This window comes from Pseudophryne corroboree, chromosome 3, assembly GCF_028390025.1.
Source record: "Pseudophryne corroboree isolate aPseCor3 chromosome 3, aPseCor3.hap2, whole genome shotgun sequence".
NCBI classification, from domain to species: domain Eukaryota; kingdom Metazoa; phylum Chordata; class Amphibia; order Anura; family Myobatrachidae; genus Pseudophryne; species Pseudophryne corroboree.
Window position 1 is genome coordinate 111199161 of NC_086446.1, and position 23205 is coordinate 111222365.

The 23205-nt window shown below is 44.4% G+C and overlaps 1 long non-coding RNA gene across 5 annotated transcripts in view; it reads right to left on the bottom strand.

The window, feature by feature from the left end:
* LOC135054935 (uncharacterized) overlaps positions 1 to 23205 on the bottom strand; it is a 63884-nt gene that overhangs the window by 33311 nt on the left and 7368 nt on the right. For 3 of the 5 annotated variants that reach the window (XR_010243597.1, XR_010243596.1, XR_010243594.1), the window contains exon 2: positions 2714 to 2787. This is a non-coding gene — a long non-coding RNA (uncharacterized LOC135054935). Of the gene's footprint in view, positions 1 to 2713; positions 2788 to 15831; positions 15993 to 23205 lie in introns of all 5 variants that reach the window. The other 2 variants (XR_010243598.1, XR_010243595.1) reach the window with 2 other exon arrangements.

Genomic DNA, 23205 nt, shown 5'->3' on the forward strand with positions numbered 1-23205 from the left:
TGCTATGTCATGGATATAATCCTTTTTCTTGTCTGGCTTCAGCTCTGGATCTTTTGATCATTTAAAAAGCTGTATTATGTATTTACTCAGGTTGTCTTAGTCAAATATTACATTTCGATGATCTGAAATAATTAAGTGTGGCAAATATGCCGAAAAAGGTTAAATCAGGGGGCAAAACTTTGGATCATCCAGTAGTTACTAGCTATGGACTTTTTTTTTGCCTATCTGTGCATATAACTTGTGGCTTTGACCCTGGATACATTTAACTACTTGCCTGGCATGGTCACATCAGATGCAACCACAACAGGCTGGGCTTTCCCACACATGGTCCCTTCTGATGCAGCCAGTGTGAAACGCCCATACTGTGTGTATATCAGGAGGACATACCGGTTCATCTACACCCACAGCTTCCCCCAGTGTGTTCCCAGCACTGCTGGCCACTGTGGGAGCCCGCTGGCCACTGTGGCAGCCCGCTGTACCACTGCACCTGCTGGCTGCAGAACCAGTGAAACCTGTACCACTGCACCAGCTGGCTGCAGAACATCCTGGAAACAGCAGCTACGGTTCCTCTTCCTCTGAGTCCTAATTACTGTGGCCAGTAGTGATCAGGCATCCCGCAGCAACCCCCCCTTCTTCCCCACACACAAACTGTGGCCAGCAGTGATCAGGCAGTGCAGCAACACCCCTTCCTGTCTGCTTTATTGCAGCTGACTCTGCAACAGCCGCCGCTCTGCCACAGTGATCAGGCAGTCTCAAGTAAGAGAGGGTTAGTGAGGGCAGGGTCGTCTTTTCGTATGGGCTCAAAGGGCAGTTGCCCAAGAGCCCCAGGAGTATAATGGCCCTAGGCTGATAGCCGAGGATCCCCTTTTCCAGAGGAACCAGATTTTTGAAAATTGGCCCTGGGAACCAGAGATATCCAACTTCAAATCAGTGATTCCCATCCGAGCCTGTTAACTGCTCTTCCCAGACAGATATCTCAGGTTCTATTCTCAAGTTTTTCCGAGGGTATACTCCAAAAGCTGGGACTCTCCCCTTTTGGTGGACACTGGCAGCTTATATCTACTATGCCCAGAGACATCAGCCTTCCAACAGCTGGTCCGTGCTCCAGCTCCACATGCCTGGTATGCAGTTTTACATATTCATCGGTGGATTGCTCTGGCGCCTGAACCCTGATCCCCAAGTTCCCAGTACCTTCTGAAAGGTGGGACTCTCTTATATTTTTATCCCACTGAAAGCTAAGAAATCTATTTCCGGGAACTGGAGATATCTGCAGTCAAGCAAGCTGCCCTCCTGCCGGAAAATTATGAATATTAAGCCCACTCCACTATCCACCTCTCCCCTGTGTATTAAACACCCCCTACAACCTCTGAAGTCATGTACCCATGAGCCCTTCATTCAGCCCAACACCCTCTTCTACAGTTTAGTGTTCTCCCTCCCACCATTTGTGCAGTAAAAGAGTAATTAGCAGAAATTACTGCTCCAGGTCCTACATACTGAGCTTAAGATAGAATACCCCCTACCGTACGCAGATATCAAAGCTGCCACTAATAGCACCCCCCAGCCCTACCACTGGAGGATGGGTAGGGGCCCCAGTGCAGTGCAGTGCATTGCTTTGCTCAGGTACCTACACTGCTGTTAAGATGACCCTGAGTGAGAGGGGGAGGGTGATTGTGTGTCTCTGTCTGTCTGAATTTGTGTGTGTTTCTGTGTGTGTATTGGAACCGCCTCCTGCTCTGCCCACTCAACCCCGTCCTCCACTAACATAGTAACTTTTTTATTTTTTTAAACTATAAAAAAAATCCAAAATGTCCCCAAAATAGTACATTTTTTTATATGTTAACATTATTTAAATAATAGCTAAACTATTTAACATTTTTGTTAAAAACAAAATATACTGAATCCAATATATATAGCTCCTATTTACATGACTTGGTAATAAAAAAAATCAACAAATTTGGGGAAGTTTTTGGAAAAAATATTAGCCAGTCGATTGGTTAAGCCAACCAGATATAAGTATCTGGGAACTCAAAACTCTGTAATTACATCACTGCATCCTTCAAGCTGTAGTTTATGTGACAATGATAAAACGTCACTCTCCACACAACTTTGTCCTAAGACGTGCTCATTCAAATTGAGATTTAAGTATAACAGACCATAACCAATCAGAATATACTTTTGGTGGAGTAAAGGTGCCCATACACTAGTGCAATTTGGGCTCTTTTCATCTGATTCTGATGCACCGGGCGGAGAAATCGGATGAAAAGTGTCAAATCGCATGTGTTTTACCTACGATTCTGATCCGATGCACGGTCCCGTGCGCATCCGATCGGAGCTAGAAATTGCAAGGGCTTCAATATAGATTTATCGGTTCTGGCAGCCTTGGCTGGGGTCGCATACGATACATCGTATGCAAAAGGACTGCATACAATGTATCGTATGCAATCCTGCCACCCGGGAAGCTGCCGGGCAGTTCAAGGGAAATCGTATGCGACTTTTCCCCTTGGAGAAGTTGCACTAGTGTATGGGGACCTTAAAAGTTCTGGCTGCCACCTTACTTTGGGATCCACACAGTTTTTCCACATCTACTATCTGGAACTTGTTGTGAAGGACATATTTCAAGACAAAAAAGGTTCTTCCTAAAGTAGCGGGCCACAGGCAAGACATCGACTGGTCAATCTTTAACTTCTGCAGGTCTGAGTGAGGCTTATCGTACCTGGTTCACTGGAATGTCTTGGATTAAGTTCACTGATGTTCACATTTCCGTCTGAAAAAAAGACACATCTTGCTCTGCAAGGATAGAAACATAGAAACATAGAATGTGACGGCAGATAAGAACCACTTGGCCCATCTAGTCTGCCCATTTTTTTTTATCCTTTAGGTAATCGCAACCCTTTTTTAACCTTAATTCTTTGTAAGGATATTCATATGCCTATCCCAAGCATGTTTAAATTGCTCTACAGTCTTAGCCTCTACCACCTCTGATGGGAGGCTATTCCACTTATCCACTACCCTTCTATGAAATAATTTTGCTATAAATTAACATATATCTGAAGAAAGATTTGATGCTAGATTAAAACTGTAGTATAGTGCAAGTGCCTAATTTTCCTCAGCAGATGCTTAACTTACAGTACTCAATTGTAAGTACTATAATGAAATATCCTATACACAAGGCAGCCTGTTTCTGGGCATTGCTAGTAATAAATAAGAAAGTTGTTATTACCATGTAAAATACAATTAAATAAATATGCATATATAAAAAAGTAACAGTTCAAATTTGAACACCTGTTTTACTCCCCTATATATTTTTTCCCCTTTGGCATATGCTTCCTACCATTGGGAAGAATCAGGACGCACTCAGCTAAAAAGAATGACTGCCAATCATTATCATAAATACAAATTTTAGATCAGGGGTCAAGATATACTCCCAGGGCTGCCATTAGAAATTGTTGGGCATGGGACTGACAAAATAGGCAGGAAACCCTTCTGCACACACACACACACACACACACACACACACACACACACACACACACACACAGCCCCATAGCCACTGTACACTGCCGCATAGCCACACACACACACACACACACACACACTGCCCCATAACCACACACGTTGCCCCACATACACATACATGTGTAATACCCCGCTGGGTGTCCTTGGGTTACCTGTTCCTCCTGCTTAATAAAGAAGATAGTTTCTACAAAAAGACTTGAGTACATTCACAAGTAATTTACACATATAGCAAAAGTAACATTTTATTGTACTGGTACTCTGTGATGGTTAAAGTTTCCTTTCACTGGAACTGTCAAACTTTCGCCTAGATCAAGTAATACAGTTCTACTACACCAGCTGTTCACATACGCTTCACTCATACACTTCAATTGTACATTACAAGCTGTAGAGCTAGGAAATTTAAGAAAACACCAAACCTGAAATGTAACACTGCTGTCATTAAGTATATATATACTTTGCACCAAGGGAACCAATAGACCTTTAGAAATGTCTGTAAAGAAAGTCAGTTAATACCTAAGCATACTTCTAAATGTATCTCAAATAGTCACAGTAACATTGTTTAATTGTGTACGATACAGTGATGCACTTAAGGAGATAGCTATTTATTTCCTCTAAAGCAAGGTGAAGTCACGGTCTCTAAAATGTACACTTTGCACTGACACTGAATCCTGACCATAATAGCATGGACACTGCAACATCCAGGCACTTGAACGGTGCAAACTCGGGTTTGTTAGTAGTTGATTTCCCTGTCGTTAATGTGGCATTAGGTGGTGATCACTGAATTCCTTTTGCTGCAATATTAGGTAATTAGGCTCCTTTCCAGTGGAACTAACACAGCTCTGTGCCGCAGTTTATTAGTAGTCCTTTGTAACGCAGGGATAAGGAACTGTAATATAGCCTTAACTACTCCATTCACTGAGGAGAATATTCCTGCTCTTCTTTTAAGTATCAAGCTGAATAACTTTCCACTAGAAGCTTGGTCTCTAGTAATCCCTCAAGAAATTGTACATGCTATGAATAGCCTTTTGCTAACTAGTTTTTATTAGGTAGTCTATGCACAAACTAATATAAATTCACTTATTGGCAGTCTAATTGTGCCTGACACTGCCTGAAGGGTTGATAGTGTAGATATTATTTTAACGCTGGCGTACAGAATAAGCCTCAGGTACTGTAATTTACTCCTAGTGCTGCTACCGCAAAGTCTACCAATAATGCTGGTTTCTAACTAGCAGCTGTCCCTTTTGAAACTTCAGTGGTCTCTCTGTTAATCTGCTGCTAGTCTTGCCAAATGTGAGGAACTGTAGAACTATGTGTACCCTGATGCACTGTAGTGTCTGGTTGCAATTAGCTATTATACCTCCCCAGATGGTTCAATCAGATTCCCAGGACTGTCTCAGTCCTTCAAGGGGAGAATACCACCTTCCAGCCTGCCTCCTGACAGGGAAATCCACATCTGTCACTACAGTCTTGGCTGTCAATTAACAGTGAGGGGCAGTTTCAGGGGCATCTCTGTGCTCTCTCACTGGCACAGCTCCTTGTCAAACTCTCTCTAGCCAAGTCCTGGCATCAGCTCCCTCACAGGACTGGTAAGTAGCCTCAGTATTTACCTGAGCTTGCCTGCTCCCAGAGGAGACTCTGACAGGACCAATTAACTTCAAGCTAGATCACTCCACCCCTCTCCTCAGAGACATAACACACCAGGGCCGTAACTAGGGGGGCTAAGGGGGCATGCGCACCAGGTGCAGGATTTGAGGGGGCGCTGAGAAGTTACAGAGTAGCAGGGTTTTTTGTTTTGTTTTTTTACCGGCAGTGTTGTGCTGCTCCAGTGAGACAGCAGACGGCTCCCGGGGCAGTGTCTCTGACCCACCTGTCTGGCTGCAGCTGCCTCCGATGCTGTGCAGGTGAACTTCAGTAAAGGGGTCTCTCCTATGTTGGCTACTGTCTTAAACTCCCGTCTTTGCCATGCAGTGCTGTGGCTAGTGTGCGGTGCACTGTACAAGCTATAGAAGCGAGCTGTTGGTGCTGTGTTTTTCAGCAGGCTATGATTCCGGCTGCCTGCCCAGCACCAACCGATAACAAGCTGCAGGCTACACCACACCACACTGACAGGTGCAGTCATCGATGTTACAGAAATCAAAGGTTCACTTTGCTAGCTATCCACTTGACAGTGGAAACTTAGAGCCTGGACAACCTCCAACTCTTACCGAGTATCACTACAGCAGCTTTGTGGTGAGTTTAAAGACAGACTTTATTATCGGCACTGTGCTCCCAGGTAGCAGTATCAACCTCCGCTTTGCCTCACAGATGGGGGGATTTGGTGTAGTATATAGGGTATGTAGTGTAGTATATAGGTGCATGTAGTGTAGTAATGTAGTTCAGCATGTAGGGGATGTAGTATATCGATATAGTGCAGTGGATAGGGGAATGTAGAGCAGTGATTAAGTGTTATGATATAGTGCAGTGATATAGTGCAATGTATGGTTTTCATAATCTAAGAGTATTTTAGTCTGACACGGTTTTTTTTTTGTGGGGGGGGGTTGTTTTGGGGGTGGGCGCCAAATTATTGCCGGGTGACGAAAATCCTAGTTTCGGCCCTGATCACACACACTGCTCTGTTCTGTGTTACTCCACCCCTCAATCTCTCCTCTGTGAGGGATACCTGTGTATCTGTATTAGCTTTAGTGTCCCAACAGTTTTTGGTAATAAATGTTTATATACAGTATACACAGTGATGCCCCATACATACAGTATATCACTACAGGTGGTTAAACTTATGGGGTATCACACATGCAACTGCCTGCACCACCCCCTCACAGCTCCAGCCTCTCCTTCCGCTCCTCCTGCAGCCCCCACAGCTTACCATTCGGAGTGCTGGTTGCCGTTGGAGAGCTGCAGACAGGAGGTGGAGGTCAGAGCATAACAGTATGTACGTCCATGTTTGCACTGAGAAGGAGGCAAGGGGGGCAACAATGTGGATTGGGGCTGGACCAACTGCACACCTCTCAGCAGCTCCTGATTGGCTACCGGTTCACGAGCTCTTATTGGCTCATGGCTGGCACATTTATAATAGCGCAATGTCTCTGTCCCTCTATGGCTGGTGCACAGATGACCCGGCCCCAATCCACACTGCCACCACCAGTGCCCCCTCTCGATCTTGGCCTAGGACTAAAGTCTCAACCGCGTATCCCTGATGGCGGCCCTGCCTCCTCCTGTCAGGTGCATATGTGTCTATATTGTGGTCTGAATGGGCCTTATTTGTGTGAACATACCCTTACTGTACTTGATCTCTAATCACTGCCCTCTCTCCCTTCTCTCATCTGCCTCTATAATCAGAAGGCTCCGTAAGGGCAACTCAGACTGCCACCAAATCTATTAAGGGATGGAAGTGTAAGAAGTGTTTGTGTGCATGTACAATATGGACATGGATGTTTTATTCACAAATAATCTTTATCAGCCTCATGGTGTAATATATACAGCTTAAGTGAGCAGTAACTAAGGTAATTTGGGTTCTCCTCACATCATGGCTGCAGTAAATGTAAATTCACACTATCATAATCACACAAGTGGACAGGTTGTTACCGCCTTCAAGACAGGATGTACTGAAGTTATCTTATTGACAGTTAGAATGCTGACAATTAGGAGGTGGACAGTCGTATATCAAACCCAACATGCCAGCATGGTAGAACTGCACTGTAAACCATTGTAGCCGGTTAGGCTTCATAACTTCGGCTTTACAACTTTATACTGTATGTATATATATATATAAATAAATAAATATGTTTTACCATCATGTTTAAACTTATACCCCTTTTCCACTAGAAGTCTTGGGTCTGACCCAGGACTTGGAACATGGATCCAAGCCAGCTAAGACCCGAGACGGACCGGAGCAGTGTCTCCTGGCCGGCACTTGGAGATGACGTAATCCAGCAGATCGGGACCCTCGGGTCATGGCCTCGGTCCTGTAAGTCCACGCCCCCAATGCGATGCTGCCCACTGTCACACTGGGGGCAAGCCCAGCATTCTGGAAGCTGCTGGGCTGCCCTCAGCCTCCAGCACACACTGTCCCGGCCAGCATAGCAAGACAGACAGCAGCGCTGACAGCATGCGCTGTCCCCCCCAACCTCCCGACCGCCCGCGGGACACTGCGGTCAGGGAGGTATGGGCTCTTAACATGCTGTAAACAGGTCCCGGGTCGGATGACCCGGGTAACCCGTTTACACTACACCCTTACCCAGTTCATTCCCAGGTCCAACCCAGGTAGCTACCCGGGTAGGATTCCCGGGTCACTTGACCCGGGATTTTTCAGAGGGAGCCTTTTCCACTACCAAAAATTCCGGGTAAATGCGCTCCCTCATGCAAAAGCCCAGGTTTTTTGAGCTAGTGGAAAAGGGGTATTACAAAGCTGACATGGGTGCAATGCTTTACAGCATAGTACTAGCATGGCGGCATGGCGGATTCAACATAACGCTGTCCCTCTTCTGATAGTCGACATTCTAACTGTCAATCAGCCATATTAATCCCTTCAGGATTTTCCCCCAAAATATAGTTTGCTATCAACTATTCCAATGATATGATTGGCACCATTTTTGTTTCTACTCTTCAACTGCAGCACTGTTCTACTGAACTAATAATCAAGTCTATTCAGAACAGTTTATTAATATACACAGTATGCTTCTGTATTTAGATTGTGCTGATTGCTACAGCCGTTCTGCAAGTTGTGCTGGGCATTGCATCTGCATTTACTACCATCTCTGCAAACTTCGTAAGCGGTCTTCCATTTTATGGACCTGTGTTTGTAAGTATCACAACCTTATGTGAAGCGCGTTTCACTATTTTTGTGTACTGCACTGCCTGCAAAATAGAAATGACTATTATCGTGCATGTGTTAATAAATATATTTATAGGTTGATACCTAAATACATGTAGGTAATTGTGTAATTAAAGTGAGCATTATTTTCCGATTTAACATTTACTGTTAGGATTACTTGGCTACTCTCGTAGAATGTCGGGGAGACTCCTGAATTTTGAGAAGTTCTCCCGCAGTCCCCTGAGAGTAGACCAATGTTCTGGATCAAGTCATCTTTCACAGTAAAGTGCAAGGTCCAGGGGCTTGATTAAGCAGCAGAATATGTTTTCATGACTTTGCCACCCACCATACGAGGCCGCAAATTTTGGCATTAAACAGCGGTGCTACGGCTACCTCAACACCCATCTCAAATCCAACTGGATTTCTCCCCAAGGGAAGGATTTAAAAAGTAGACAAGTATAGACTAACATTACACTTAATTATTATGCTACACACTGCACCTATTATGTTTGATAATGTATAAAACTGATATTTGTCTTTACAGTATATTGTGGCTGGGTCTCTGACTCTTACAGCACATTATAAACTCAGTCGCCTTCTGGTAAGTGATCAGCAAATTACTTATAAAACATATATTGCATACCCTCCAACTGTACCTTTTTGGCAGGTACAGTACCCTTTTTTTATGGTCTGTACCTGCCAAAAAGGGCTTTGTACTGATTTTTGACTCTCCAAATTAACATTGAAAGTATAGGAAAGGGGGCCGTGGCTACACCCCTTTTACCCGTGGCCATGCCCCCTTTCCTAATTTGTACTGGTGTTCATGTGTAAAATGTATTACTGTATACTTCTGTCATACCAGCTGTACCATACAGTATAACTAATGAACTAATACATTTTACTGCAATGTATTTTGAGCTTTTGAGACCTTAGATTCTTTGCATGTTCAACTACACCTATAATATAAGGTATTTACATCATTAGCCATTATGGGCCTAATTAAATAAGGATTGCAATTGCTTTGCAAATGCAATCCTTTGCAAAGCAAATGCAGGAGGAGGTGCATACCACGATGCGATCGCATCAGTGATGAACATCACAATGGCAGGCAAATTAAGCATCAGCTTATTCAGGCTTGCTGTTACAGTGCGACTTGCGAGGCCAAGGAAACTGCATATGCAATGCAGTCCTTGGCCTTGCTACTCCCAGAAAAAGGGGCAACATCCCCCCTGTTTTCCAAACTCAGGCTGCCCCAGTACCTCCCTCCAAATGCCTCTGCCTGTCAATCACGTAATGTTAAATAGAAAATAAGAATTTACTTACCGATAATTCTATTTCTCGGAGTCCGTAGTGGATGCTGGGGTTCCTGAAAGGACCATGGGGGATAGCGGCTCCGCAGGAGACAGGGCACAAAAAGTAAAGCTTTAGGATCAGGTGGTGTGCACTGGCTCCTCCCCCTATGACCCTCCTCCAAGCCTCAGTTAGGATACTGTGCCCGGACGAGCGTACACAATAAGGAAGGATTTTGAATCCCGGGTAAGACTCATACCAGCCACACCAATCACACTGTACAACCTGTGATCTGAACCCAGTTAACAGTATGATAACAGCGGAGCCTCTGAAAAGATGGCTCACAACAATAATAACCCGATTTTTGTAACTATGTACAAGTATTGCAGATAATCCGCACTTGGGATGGGCGCCCAGCATCCACTACGGACTCCGAGAAATAGAATTATCGGTAAGTAAATTCTTATTTTCTCTATCGTCCTAGTGGATGCTGGGGTTCCTGAAAGGACCATGGGGATAATACCAAAGCTCCCAAACGGGCGGGAGAGTGCGGATGACTCTGCAGCACCGAATGAGAGAACTCCAGGTCCTCCTTAGCCAGGGTATCAAATTTGTAGGATTTTACCAACGTGTTTGCCCATGACTAAATAGCCGCTCGGCAAAGTTGTAAAGCCGAGACCCCTCGGGCAGCCGCCCAAGATAAGCCCACCTTCCTTGTGGAATGGGCATTTACATATTTTGGCTGTGGCAGGCCTGCCACAGAATGTGCAAGCTGAATTGTATTACACATCCAACTAGCAATAGTCTGCTTAGAAGCAAGAGCACCCAGTTTGTTGGGTGCATACAGGATAACAGCAAGTCAGTTTTCCTGACTCCAGCCGTCCTGGAACCTATATTTACAGGGCCCTGACAACATCTAGCAACCTGGAGTCCTCCAAGTCCCTAGTAGGCGCAAGGCACCAAAATAAGCTGGTTCAGGTGAAACACTGACACCACCTTAGGGAGAGAACTGGGGACGAGTCCGCAGCTCTGCCCTGTCCAAATGGACAACCAGATATGGGCTTTTTTGAGAAAAAAACCACCAATTTGACACTCGCCTGGTCCAGGCCAGGGCCAAGAGCATGGTCACTTTTCATGTGAGATGCTTCAAATCCACAGATTTGACTGGTTTTAAACCAATGTGATTTGAGGAATCCCAGAACTACGTTGAGATCCCACAGTGCCACTGGAGGCACAAAAGGGGGTTGTATATGCAATACTCCCTTGACAAACTTCTGGACTTCAGGAACTGAAGCCACTTCTTTTTGGAAGAAAATCGACAGGGCCGAAATTTGAACCTCAATGGACCCCAATTTGAGGCCCATAGACACTCCCGTTTGCAGGAAATGCAGGAATCGACCGAGTTGAAATTTCTTCGTGGGGCCTTTCTGGCCTCACACCACGCAACATATTTTTGCCACATGTGGTGATAATGTTGTGCGGTCACCTCCTTTCTGGCTTTGACCAGGGTAGGAATGACCTCTTCCGGAATGCCTTTTTCCCTTAGGATCCGGCGTTCCACCGCCATGCCGTCAAACGCAGCTGCGGTAAGTCTTGGAACAGACATGGTACTTGCTGAAACAAGTCCCTTCTTAGCGGCAGAGGCCACAAGTCCTCTGTGAGCATCTCTTGAAGTTCCGGGTACCAAATCCTTCTTGGCCAATCCGGAGCCATGAGTATAGTTCTTACTCCTCTACGTCTTATAAGTCTCAGTACCTTAGGTATGAGAAGCAGAGGATGGAACACATACACCGACTGGTACATCCATGGTGTTACCAGAACATCCACAGCTATTGCCTGAGGGTCTCTTAACCTGGCGCAATACCTGTCCCGTTTTTTGTTCAGACGGGACGCCATCATGTCCACCTTTGGTATTTCCCAACGGTTTACAATCATGTGGAAAACTTCCCGATGAAGTTTCCATTCTGCCGGGTGGAGGTCGTGCCTGCTGAGGAAGTCTGCTTCCCAGTTTCCATTCCCGGAATGAAACACTGCTGACAGTGCTATCACATGATTTTCCGCCCAGCGAAAAGTCCTTGCAGTTTTTGCCATTGCCCTCCTGCTTCTTGTGCCGCCCTGTCTATTTACGTGGGCGACTGCCGTGATGTTTTTCCCACTGGATCAATACCGGCTGACCTTGAAGCAGAGGTCTTGCTAAGCTTAGAGTATTATAAATTTACCCTTAGCTCCAGTATATTTATGTGGAGAAAAGTCTCCAGACTTGATCACACTCCCTGGAAATTTTTTCCTTGTGTGACTGCTCCCCAGCCTCTCGGGCTGGCCTCCGTGGTCACCAGCATCCAATCCTGAATGCCGAATCTGCGGCCCTCTAGAAGATGAGCACTCTGTAACCACCACAGGAGAGACACCCTTGTCCTTGGATATAGGGTTATCCGCTGATGCATCTGAAGATGCGATCCGGACCATTTGTCCAGCAGATCCCACTGAAAAATTCTTGCGTGAAATCTGCCGAATGGAATTGCTTCATAGGAAGTCACCATCTTTACCAGGACCCTTGTGCAATGATTCACTGATTTTAGGAGGTTCCTGACTAGCTCGGATAACTCCCTGGCTTTCTCTTCCGGGAGAAACACCTTTTTCTGGACTGTGTCCAGAATCATCCCTAGGCACAGCAGACTTGTCGTCGGGATCAGCTGCGATTTTGGAATATTTAGAATCCACCCGTGCTGTTGTAGCAGTATCCGAGATAGTGCTACTCCGACCTCCAACTGTTCCCTGGACTTTGCCCTTATCAGGAGATCGTCCAAGTAAGGGATAATTAAGACGCCTTTTCTTCGAAGAAGAATCATCATTTCGGCCATTACCTTGGTAAAGACCCGGGGTGCCGTGGACAATCCAAACGGCAGCGTCTGAAACTGATAGTGACAGTTCTGTACCACGAACCTGAGGTACCCTTAGTGAGAAGGGCAAATTTTGGACATGGAGGTAAGCATCCCTGATGTCTCGGGACACTATATAGTCCCCTTCTTCCTGGTTCGTTATCACTGCTCTGAGTGACTCCATCTTGATTTGAACCTTTGTAAGTGTTCAAATTTTTTTAGATTTAGAATAGGTCTCACCTAGCCTTCTGGCTTCAGTACCACAATATAATGTGGAATAATACCCCTTTTCTTGTTGTAGGAGGGGTAATTTGATTATCACCTGCTGGGAATACAGCTTGTGAATTGTTTCCCATACTGCCTCCTTGTCGGAGGGAGACCTTGGTAAACCAGACTTCAGGAGCCTGCGAAGGGGAAACGTCTCGACATTCCAATCTGTATCCCTGGGATACTACATGTAGGATCCAGGGGTCCTGCACGGTCCCAGCGTCATGCTGAGAGCTTGGCAGAAGCGGTGGAACGCTTCTGTTCCTGGGAATGGGCTGCCTGCTGCAGTCTTCTTCCCTTTCCTCTATCCCTGGGCAGATATGACTCTTATAGGGACGAAAGGACTGAGGCTGAAAAGACGGTGTCTTTTTCTGCAGAGATGTGACTTAGGGTAAAAACGGTGGATTTTCCAGCAGTTGCCGTGGCCCACCAGGTCCGATGGACCGACCCCAAATAACTCCTCTTCCTTTATACGGCAATACACCTTTGTGCCGTTTGGAATCTGCATCACCTGACCACTGTCGTGTCCATAAACATCTTCTGGCAGATATGGACATCGCACTTACTCTTGATGCCAGAGTGCAAATATCCCTCTGTGCATCTCGCATATATAGAAAATGCATCCTTTAAATGCTCTATAGTCAATAAAATACTGTCCCTGTCAAGGGTATCAATATTTTTAGTCAGGGAATCCGACCAAGCCACCCCAGCTCTGCACATCCAGGCTGAGGCGATCGCTGGTCGCAGTATAACACCAGTATGTGTGTATATACTTTTTATGATATTTTCCAGCCTCCTGTCAGCTGGCTCCTTTAGGACGGCCCTATCTATAGACGGTACCGCCACTTGTTTTGATAAGCGTGTGAGCGCCTTATCCACCCTAAGGGGTGTTTCCCAACGCGCCCTAACTTCTGGCGGGAAAGGGTATACCGCCCATAATTTTCTATCGGGGGGAACCCACGCATCATCACACACTTCATTTAATTTATCTGATTCAGGAAAAACTACGGTAGTTTTTTCACATCCCACATAATACCCTCTTTTGTGGTACTTGTAGTATCAGAAATATGTAACACCTCCTTCATTGCCCTTAACGTGTGGCCCTAATAAGGAATACGTTTGTTTATTCACCATCGACCCTGGATTCAGTGTCCGTGTCTGTGTCTGTGTCGACCGACTAAAGTAAACGGGCGTTTTAAAACCCCTGACGGTGTTTCTGAGACGTCTGGACCGGTACTAATTGTTTGTCGGCCGTCTCATGTCGTCAACCGACCTTGCAGCGTGTTGACATTATCACGTAATTCCCTAAATAAGCCATCCATTCCGGTGTCGACTCCCTAGAGAGTGACATCACCATTACAGGCAATTGCTCCGCCTCCTCACCAACATCGTCCTCATACATGTCGACACACACGTACCGACACACAGCACACACACAGGGAATGCTCTGATAGAGGACAGGACCCACTAGCCCATTGGAGAGACAGAGGGAGAGTTTGCCAGCACACACCAAAAACGCTATAATTATATAGGGACAACCTTATATAAGTGTTTTCCCTTATAGCATCTTTTATATATTTCTAACGCCAAATTAGTGCCCCCCCTCTCTGTTTTAACCCTGTTTCTGTAGTGCAGTGCAGGGGAGAGCCTGGGAGCCTTCCCTCCAGCCTTTCTGTGAGGGAAAATGGCGCTGTGTGCTGAGGAGATAGGCCCCGCCCCTTTTTCGGCGGGCTCGTCTCCCGCTCTTTAATGGATTCTGGCAGGGGTTAAATATCTCCATATAGCCCCCGGAGGCTATATGTGAGGTATTTTTAGCCAAAAAAGGTTTTCATTTGCCTCCCAGGGCGCCCCCCTCCCAGCGCCCTGCACCCTCAGTGACTGCCGTGTGAAGTGTGCTGAGAGGAAATGGCGCACAGCTGCAGTGCTGTGCGCTACCTTAAGAAGACTGAGGAGTCTTCTGCCGCCGATTCTGGACCTCTTCTCGTTTCAGCATCTGCAAGGGGGCCGGCGGCGAGGCTCCGGTGACCATCCAGGCTGTACCTGTGATCGTCCCTCTGGAGCTAATGTCCAGTAGCCAAAGAAGCCAATCCATCCTGCACGCAGGTGAGTTCACTTCTTCTCCCCTAAGTCCCTCGTTGCAGTGATCCTGTTGCCAGCAGGACTCACTGTAAAATAAAAAACCTAAGCTAAACTTTTCTAAGCAGCTCTTTAGGAGAGCCACCTAGATTGCACCCTTCTCGGCCGGGCACAAAAATCTAACTGAGGCTTGGAGGAGGGTCATAGGGGGAGGAGCCAGTGCACACCACCTGATCCTAAAGCTTTACTTTTTGTGCCCTGTCTCCTGCGGAGCCGCTATCCCCCATGGTCCTTTCAGGAACCCCAGCATCCACTAGGACGATAGAGAAAATGCTGTTCTTGTATGCTCTCTAATTTTCACAGCTGCAAATTGTTTATGTAATCCCCAGATTATGCACAGAAATATAGACATGAAACCATGCTGCGTTCATAGATGCACAGGCGCAAGCATAGGAGGCTGTGTTCAAGCAGAGAAAGTGCTATGCCATAGGGCCGCTGCAAATTTCGATGGCGTGACCAATGCTTACCTCCCAACATGACCCTCTCCAGGAGGGACACAATGCTCTGCTTCTGGACTTTTCTTAATTTATGATTGCCAGCACCTGTGTTGAACAACTTAGTGGATAAGAAAGGTGTTTCAGCACAGGTGATGGAAATCATAAATTAAGAGGGAAGTCCAGGAACAGAGCATTCTGTCCCTCCTGGAGAGGGTCATGTTGGGAGGTATGCCAATGGTGGTGTATAAGTATGCACAAATCAGTATTACAACGGGTGCTAAAAGGGGACATCTCAGTCCTTTCACATTTGTCCACATGGATTTACACAAGTGGAGGAGTTTGTAGTGGCATTTGCATAATGTTCCAATCAGGGCCGGATTATGGGAGGGGCGACAGGGGCGATCGTCCCTGGGACCCCACACATTAGGGGCCCCCACACACTGGCATAACTAGCAAAGGTTCCTATCTCCATTCTACTGGTTGGGCCCCACATATTTACCACAGATGTACGGGCGCAGACTGCTGCTGTTTTTATGCTGCTGGAAGGAGTCATGTTGTGCCGCCCGCCACCGCTGTTCTGTGGAGGCGTAGAGGAGGACGTACCGGCTTTCACGCTAACTGGTGCGGGTGAAGGGGTGCCAGCCACCGTTGCTCTCAGCTCTATAGATGGGAGTTCATGATTAATTCTGGTGAGTGTGTGGGGGGAACGGGTGGGGGATGTGGCAGGATAGAGATTATGCCGGAAGCTGCTGCAGTACTCCATAGGCTGAAGGGTCTGTTGTTCCCTATGCTGTGCCCTCCCCCTAGTCCTCTCTCTCTCTCTATATATATATATATATATATATATATACACACGTATACACGCACACGCTATATCTATCCATTTATCTATCCATCCATCTATCTATCTATCCACACATTGTCCACCTAGCCTCATATGTCTATACTGTACCCTCTCTTATGTATATATATATATATATATATATATATATATATAGTCCAGCAAAGACTCGGCACTCCCATTAACGGACAGAACTTGGTCCGGTGCCCTCATAACTGCATTGCAGCAGTGCATATAGAGTTCTTATCAGCGGCACACAGGACACAATCACAGAAGCATTAAATAATGGTCAACGTTTCAAACCTTTACTGGTTTTTCGTCAGGATACAAATAGTACATAAAAACAAGTGACTTACCTATATACCCGCCACCATACACGTGTGGGACCCGCTCTCCGGCGCCAGATGCAGCTTCCGGGTACGGGCGCCCGCTCATGACGTCAACGCACGTCCGTGCGTTTGTTGTCATGGTAATTTAAAACACCACTGTGACAGGACACTGAAATACATGTACCAAGTGAAACATAGATCAATCGATCACAAGACACAAAGACTAGTTATACACAATATCCTGGTTGTTTTACAAAAGACAGTATAGAGTACAGGAAGCGCTAATCAAGTTCATAGTTACTAGGGTTATTATATTTCCAAGGTTACTATCAATAGATTTAAATTAAAACCGTCACTATATTAAATTAAGTTAGTTCAAGTAAAGCAAGCTAATGGTAACATCTCATTAAGCCCCCTGGGTGCTATCACATCTAATTTATTGATCCAGAAGGATTCTTTCCGCAGGAGCAATTTACCCCGATCACCTCCTCTACGTAGAGGGGGGACATGATCTATCATGCGATATTTCATGCTCGTTAGGCTATGTTTAGCCTCAACGAAATGTCTCGCCACTGGTTGATCTTTGGTCCCACCTGCTAGAGCTGCCCTAATTGCCGACCTGTGAAGGGTCATGCGCTCCTTAAATTTCCTGATAGTTTTGCCTATGTATGAAAGCCCACAAGGGCAAATTAATTGATAGATTACATAGGTACTCTCACACGTTAGGCGATGTCTAATATAATATTTTTTACCAGAATGTGGGTGACAAAATGAGTCACCTGTCAGTAAAAAACCACATGTGGTGCAGGTGCACTTGAAGCAACCGTTTTTGGTCTGGGGTAAAAAAGTTTTTACATTGCTAGATATTGTGCCGGGTAAATCTGTCTTCACGAGGATGTCTCTAAGATTACTCCCACGTGAATAACAATGCATGAGAGAGTGATCAGAGATTCCCAAGTCACGGTCACTTTTAACTATCGTCCATAGTTTGCTGGAAGTTTTTTTGGTGATACCAGATCCTTCATTGAACCTGTTAACCCATGTTATTTTATTAGATCTATTTTGGGACTCTTTCTTTTTAAGTAGATCAACTCTATTAAACGAAAGAACCTTATTTTTTGTATCTACCTAGAACTTCCGTTTATATCCTCGAACAGAACATTTGTCGATAAATGAATCGATCTGAGCTATAGCAGATTCCCGGTTAGAATTAATTCTATAGATGCGAATCATCTGGGAATAGGGAAGACCCATTTTCAATGATCTAGGATGACAGCTACTGTAGTGTAGCATCGAATTCCGATCAGTGTCTTTAACAAACACTGTAGTAGAGATTTTGTCGCCCAGCTTACCAATAGATACATCCAAAAAATTAATATTAGACTGACTCATGGTGTAGGTAAATTTTACTGGGGAACCGCTACTATTGTGATCCTCCATAACCCTTACAAATTCCTCTCTGGTACCACTCCAAAAAATCAATAGGTCGTCTATAAAACGAGTATAGAAGAACATTTTGGACTTGATTGCAATATCCTGAAAGAAAATCTGATCCTCTATGGAAAACATGTAGGTATTTGCATACGCCGGAGCCATGGCAGAACCCATGGCACACCCGGTTGTCTGCAAATAATACCTACCCTCTACCATAAAGAAATTCTTAGTCAACAATATTTCAAGAAGATTAATTATAATATCAATGTGAGCAATATCCAGAGCACCATCCCTGCTTAGTAAACCCCTAGTGGCGGTTAAACCATCACTGTGCGGTATAACTGTATATAAGCTTGATACATCCGCCGTAATAAGCCACAATTCATCTGGAAGAGATGGTAATGACTGAAGTTTGTTCAGCAGGGATGTTGTATCTAGAAGAAAGTGCTCATGTTTTTGTACAATTGGCTGCAATATGGAATCAACAAATACAGCAGAAGGTTGAAACAAGGAACCACGAGCTGAGATGATGGGGCGACCTGGCGGGGGATTGATACCCTTATGTATTTTAGGTAACGTATACATAATAGGTGTAATAGGGAATTCAGGAATCATAACCTCCATCATCTCAGACGTGATAAGCTTAGAATCACATGCCCAGAGTAAAACCTGCGTCAATTCTCTTTTAAATGCAGCAGTCGGATCACCCCTGAGTTTGACATAAACATGCTGATCATTTAGGTGTCTATATAACTCCTTTCTATAATCATCAAGGTCTTGCAACACAATACCACCGCCCTTGTCCGCTGAGCGGATAATTAATTCTTTATTATCTGATAAAGTGCGGAGTGCAAATTGCTGCTCTTTGGTAAGATTATTGTGATAAGGTACTTTAGTTAAATTTTCTGCTGACTCTAAGTCCAATAATCTCATAAATGTTCGAATAGACGCATTGGATGAATTCGGTTCAAATGATGATTTCTTGCGAAATTGTTTCAATTTTTCTGGAAAAACAAGGTGAGTATCCTCATGCTTGGTCACTACACTTTTATTTTTGTTGAAAAATTCTTTCAATTTCAAACTTCGCTGCAGCTGATATTTCTCAGCCTTCCACCTTAAATCATCAAACGGGACAGACGGGATAAAGGATAAACCTCACCTCACTAAGAATATACGACGACAAGTTGAAGATCATTTCTTCTTGTTTTTGACGGCTGGAGGCTTGTTTCCACTCAGGGCGAAGAAGTAGTGAGTGGAAACAAGCCTCCAGCCGTCAAAAACAAGAAGAAATGATCTTCAACTTGTCGTCGTATATTCTTAGTGATGTTGAGAAACAGGTTCTGATAAAAGGTTTATCCTTTATCCCGTCTGTCCCGTTTGATGATTTAAGGTGGAAGGCTGAGAAATATCAGCTGCAGCGAAGTTTGAAATTGAAAGAATTTTTCAACAAAAATAAAAGTGTAGTGACCAAGCATGAGGATACTCACCTTGTTTTTCCAGAAAAATTGAAACAATTTCGCAAGAAATCATCATTTGAACCGAATTCATCCAATGCGTCTATTCGAACATTTATGAGATTATTGGACTTAGAGTCAGCAGAAAATTTAACTAAAGTACCTTATCACAATAATCTTACCAAAGAGCAGCAATTTGCACTCCGCACTTTATCAGATAATAAAGAATTAATTATCCGCTCAGCGGACAAGGGCGGTGGTATTGTGTTGCAAGACCTTGATGATTATAGAAAGGAGTTATATAGACACCTAAATGATCAGCATGTTTATGTCAAACTCAGGGGTGATCCGACTGCTGCATTTAAAAGAGAATTGACGCAGGTTTTACTCTGGGCATGTGATTCTAAGCTTATCACGTCTGAGATGATGGAGGTTATGATTCCTGAATTCCCTATTACACCTATTATGTATACGTTACCTAAAATACATAAGGGTATCAATCCCCCGCCAGGTCGCCCCATCATCTCAGCTCGTGGTTCCTTGTTTCAACCTTCTGCTGTATTTGTTGATTCCATATTGCAGCCAATTGTACAAAAACATGAGCACTTTCTTCTAGATACAACATCCCTGCTGAACAAACTTCAGTCATTACCATCTCTTCCAGATGAATTGTGGCTTATTACGGCGGATGTATCAAGCTTATATACAGTTATACCGCACAGTGATGGTTTAACCGCCACTAGGGGTTTACTAAGCAGGGATGGTGCTCTGGATATTGCTCACATTGATATTATAATTAATCTTCTTGAAATATTGTTGACTAAGAATTTCTTTATGGTAGAGGGTAGGTATTATTTGCAGACAACCGGGTGTGCCATGGGTTCTGCCATGGCTCCGGCGTATGCAAATACCTACATGTTTTCCATAGAGGATCAGATTTTCTTTCAGGATATTGCAATCAAGTCCAAAATGTTCTTCTATACTCGTTTTATAGACGACCTATTGATTTTTTGGAGTGGTACCAGAGAGGAATTTGTAAGGGTTATGGAGGATCACAATAGTAGCGGTTCCCCAGTAAAATTTACCTACACCATGAGTCAGTCTAATATTAATTTTTTGGATGTATCTATTGGTAAGCTGGGCGACAAAATCTCTACTACAGTGTTTGTTAAAGACACTGATCGGAATTCGATGCTACACTACAGTAGCTGTCATCCTAGATCATTGAAAATGGGTCTTCCCTATTCCCAGATGATTCGCATCTATAGAATTAATTCTAACCGGGAATCTGCTATAGCTCAGATCGATTCATTTATCGACAAATGTTCTGTTCGAGGATATAAACGGAAGTTCTTGGTAGATACAAAAAATAAGGTTCTTTCGTTTAATAGAGTTGATCTACTTAAAAAGAAAGAGTCCCAAAATAGATCTAATAAAATAACATGGGTTAACAGGTTCAATGAAGGATCTGGTATCACCAAAAAAACTTCCAGCAAACTATGGACGATAGTTAAAAGTGACCGTGACTTGGGAATCTCTGATCACTCTCTCATGCATTGTTATTCACGTGGGAGTAATCTTAGAGACATCCTCGTGAAGACAGATTTACCCGGCACAATATCTAGCAATGTAAAAACTTTTTTACCCCAGACCAAAAACGGTTGCTTCAAGTGCACCTGCACCACATGTGGTTTTTTACTGACAGGTGACTCGTTTTGTCACCCACATTCTGGTAAAAAATATTATATTAGACATCGCCTAACGTGTGAGAGTACCTATGTAATCTATCAATTAATTTGCCCTTGTGGGCTTTCATACATAGGCAAAACTATCAGGAAATTTAAGGAGCGCATGACCCTTCACAGGTCGGCAATTAGGGCAGCTCTAGCAGGTGGGACCAAAGATCAACCAGTGGCGAGACATTTCGTTGAGGCTAAACATAGCCTAACGAGCCTGAAATATCGCATGATAGATCATGTCCCCCCTCTACGTAGAGGAGGTGATCGGGGTAAATTGCTCCTGCGGAAAGAATCCTTCTGGATCAATAAATTAGATGTGATAGCACCCAGGGGGCTTAATGAGATGTTACCATTAGCTTGCTTTACTTGAACTAACTTAATTTAATATAGTGACGGTTTTAATTTAAATCTATTGATAGTAACCTTGGAAATATAATAACCCTAGTAACTATGAACTTGATTAGCGCTTCCTGTACTCTATACTGTCTTTTGTAAAACAACCAGGATATTGTGTATAACTAGTCTTTGTGTCTTGTGATCGATTGATCTATGTTTCACTTGGTACATGTATTTCAGTGTCCTGTCACAGTGGTGTTTTAAATTACCATGACAACAAACGCACGGACGTGCGTTGACGTCATGAGCGGGCGCCCGTACCCGGAAGCTGCATCTGGCGCCGGAGAGCGGGTCCCACACGTGTATGGTGGCGGGTATATAGGTAAGTCACTTGTTTTTATGTACTATTTGTATCCTGACGAAAAACCAGTAAAGGTTTGAAACGTTGACCATTATTTAAGGCTTCTGTGATTGTGTCCTGTGTGCCGCTGATAAGAACTCTATATATATATATATATATATATATATACACACACGTATATACACACACACATACATCTGCCTACCACACTCACACACACATATATACATATATTTTAGATGTTTTTAAATGTGTGTGTGTATACGTGTGTGGTTGTGTGTGTGTTACCACAGGGGCATAGCAGTATCAGTTTTGCACATGGGGGGGTCAGGGGTGTTTGTTTGTTAGCAATCTTATTAGAAGGGGCCCCTACAACTTCATTGCCCATGGGACCCACAAGCCTTAAACCAACTGTAACGTGTAATGGAATATGCTGCGCAATATAAGAAACTGTTAATAATAAATAACAATATCACAGCTGCTCGCACTCTGCGTGGGAATCAGAATCAGGCCCATGGTGCTGTGTTCAATGTCTACTATCTTGGACTCCTGGGTGTGTCATAACTTAACTACCATCTACAGTATATGCTGTCTATGAACAATACACACCACTGCATACTTGTCTACTTTTGAAAAGTAGTTTCAGGGAGATTGTACGAGCGCCGTTGAGGGGCGTGTCATGTTCTGCCCAAAGGGGTGTGTCTAGCTCCACCCATAGGCATATCTATTTACACTCAGGGGTGTGTCCTGCAGTGGCAGGTGAAATTTATAGTACGAAGAGCTGCATACCACAGAGGGTGATATAGTATGCACCCTGCGTACCCAACCCACGGCAATCATTTACACTGCAAAACCAGGTTGATCGTGCTGTGTAAATGATTGCCACTTAAAAAAAAAAAAAATGCAAAACCTTACCAAATGTCTCATTTTCTGAAACTCTCACTCTATTACATTTGGCCCCCGGTATCAACCTGTGTACCCTACTCACTATATATCAGTGACGTCAGGTGAGGCAAAGCCTTTCCAGTCATACTAACGTATACTATATAAAGTATTTTACTTTTTACTCCTGAGTTTTTACAATATAAAGTATATGAAAAATACAAAGAATATGTTAAGGCATATCTGAACTGAAAATCGGACCCGATTTTCCGCCGACCTTCCCGGCAGCTTCCCGGGAGTCAGTCGTGCGATAGCGATTTTCAACTGAGTGTTTTTTTTTTTTTTACATCTGATGAATCGATTGTGTACAAATGCATTCCGCTGTGCACCTTCTCAGATTGCGATAAATATTCATGGTAGCCATGCCGATCTGCGACTCCGATCCAAGGAGCACGGGAATGCGCCTTGGGTCGGAGTCAGAGGAAAATGACATGCAA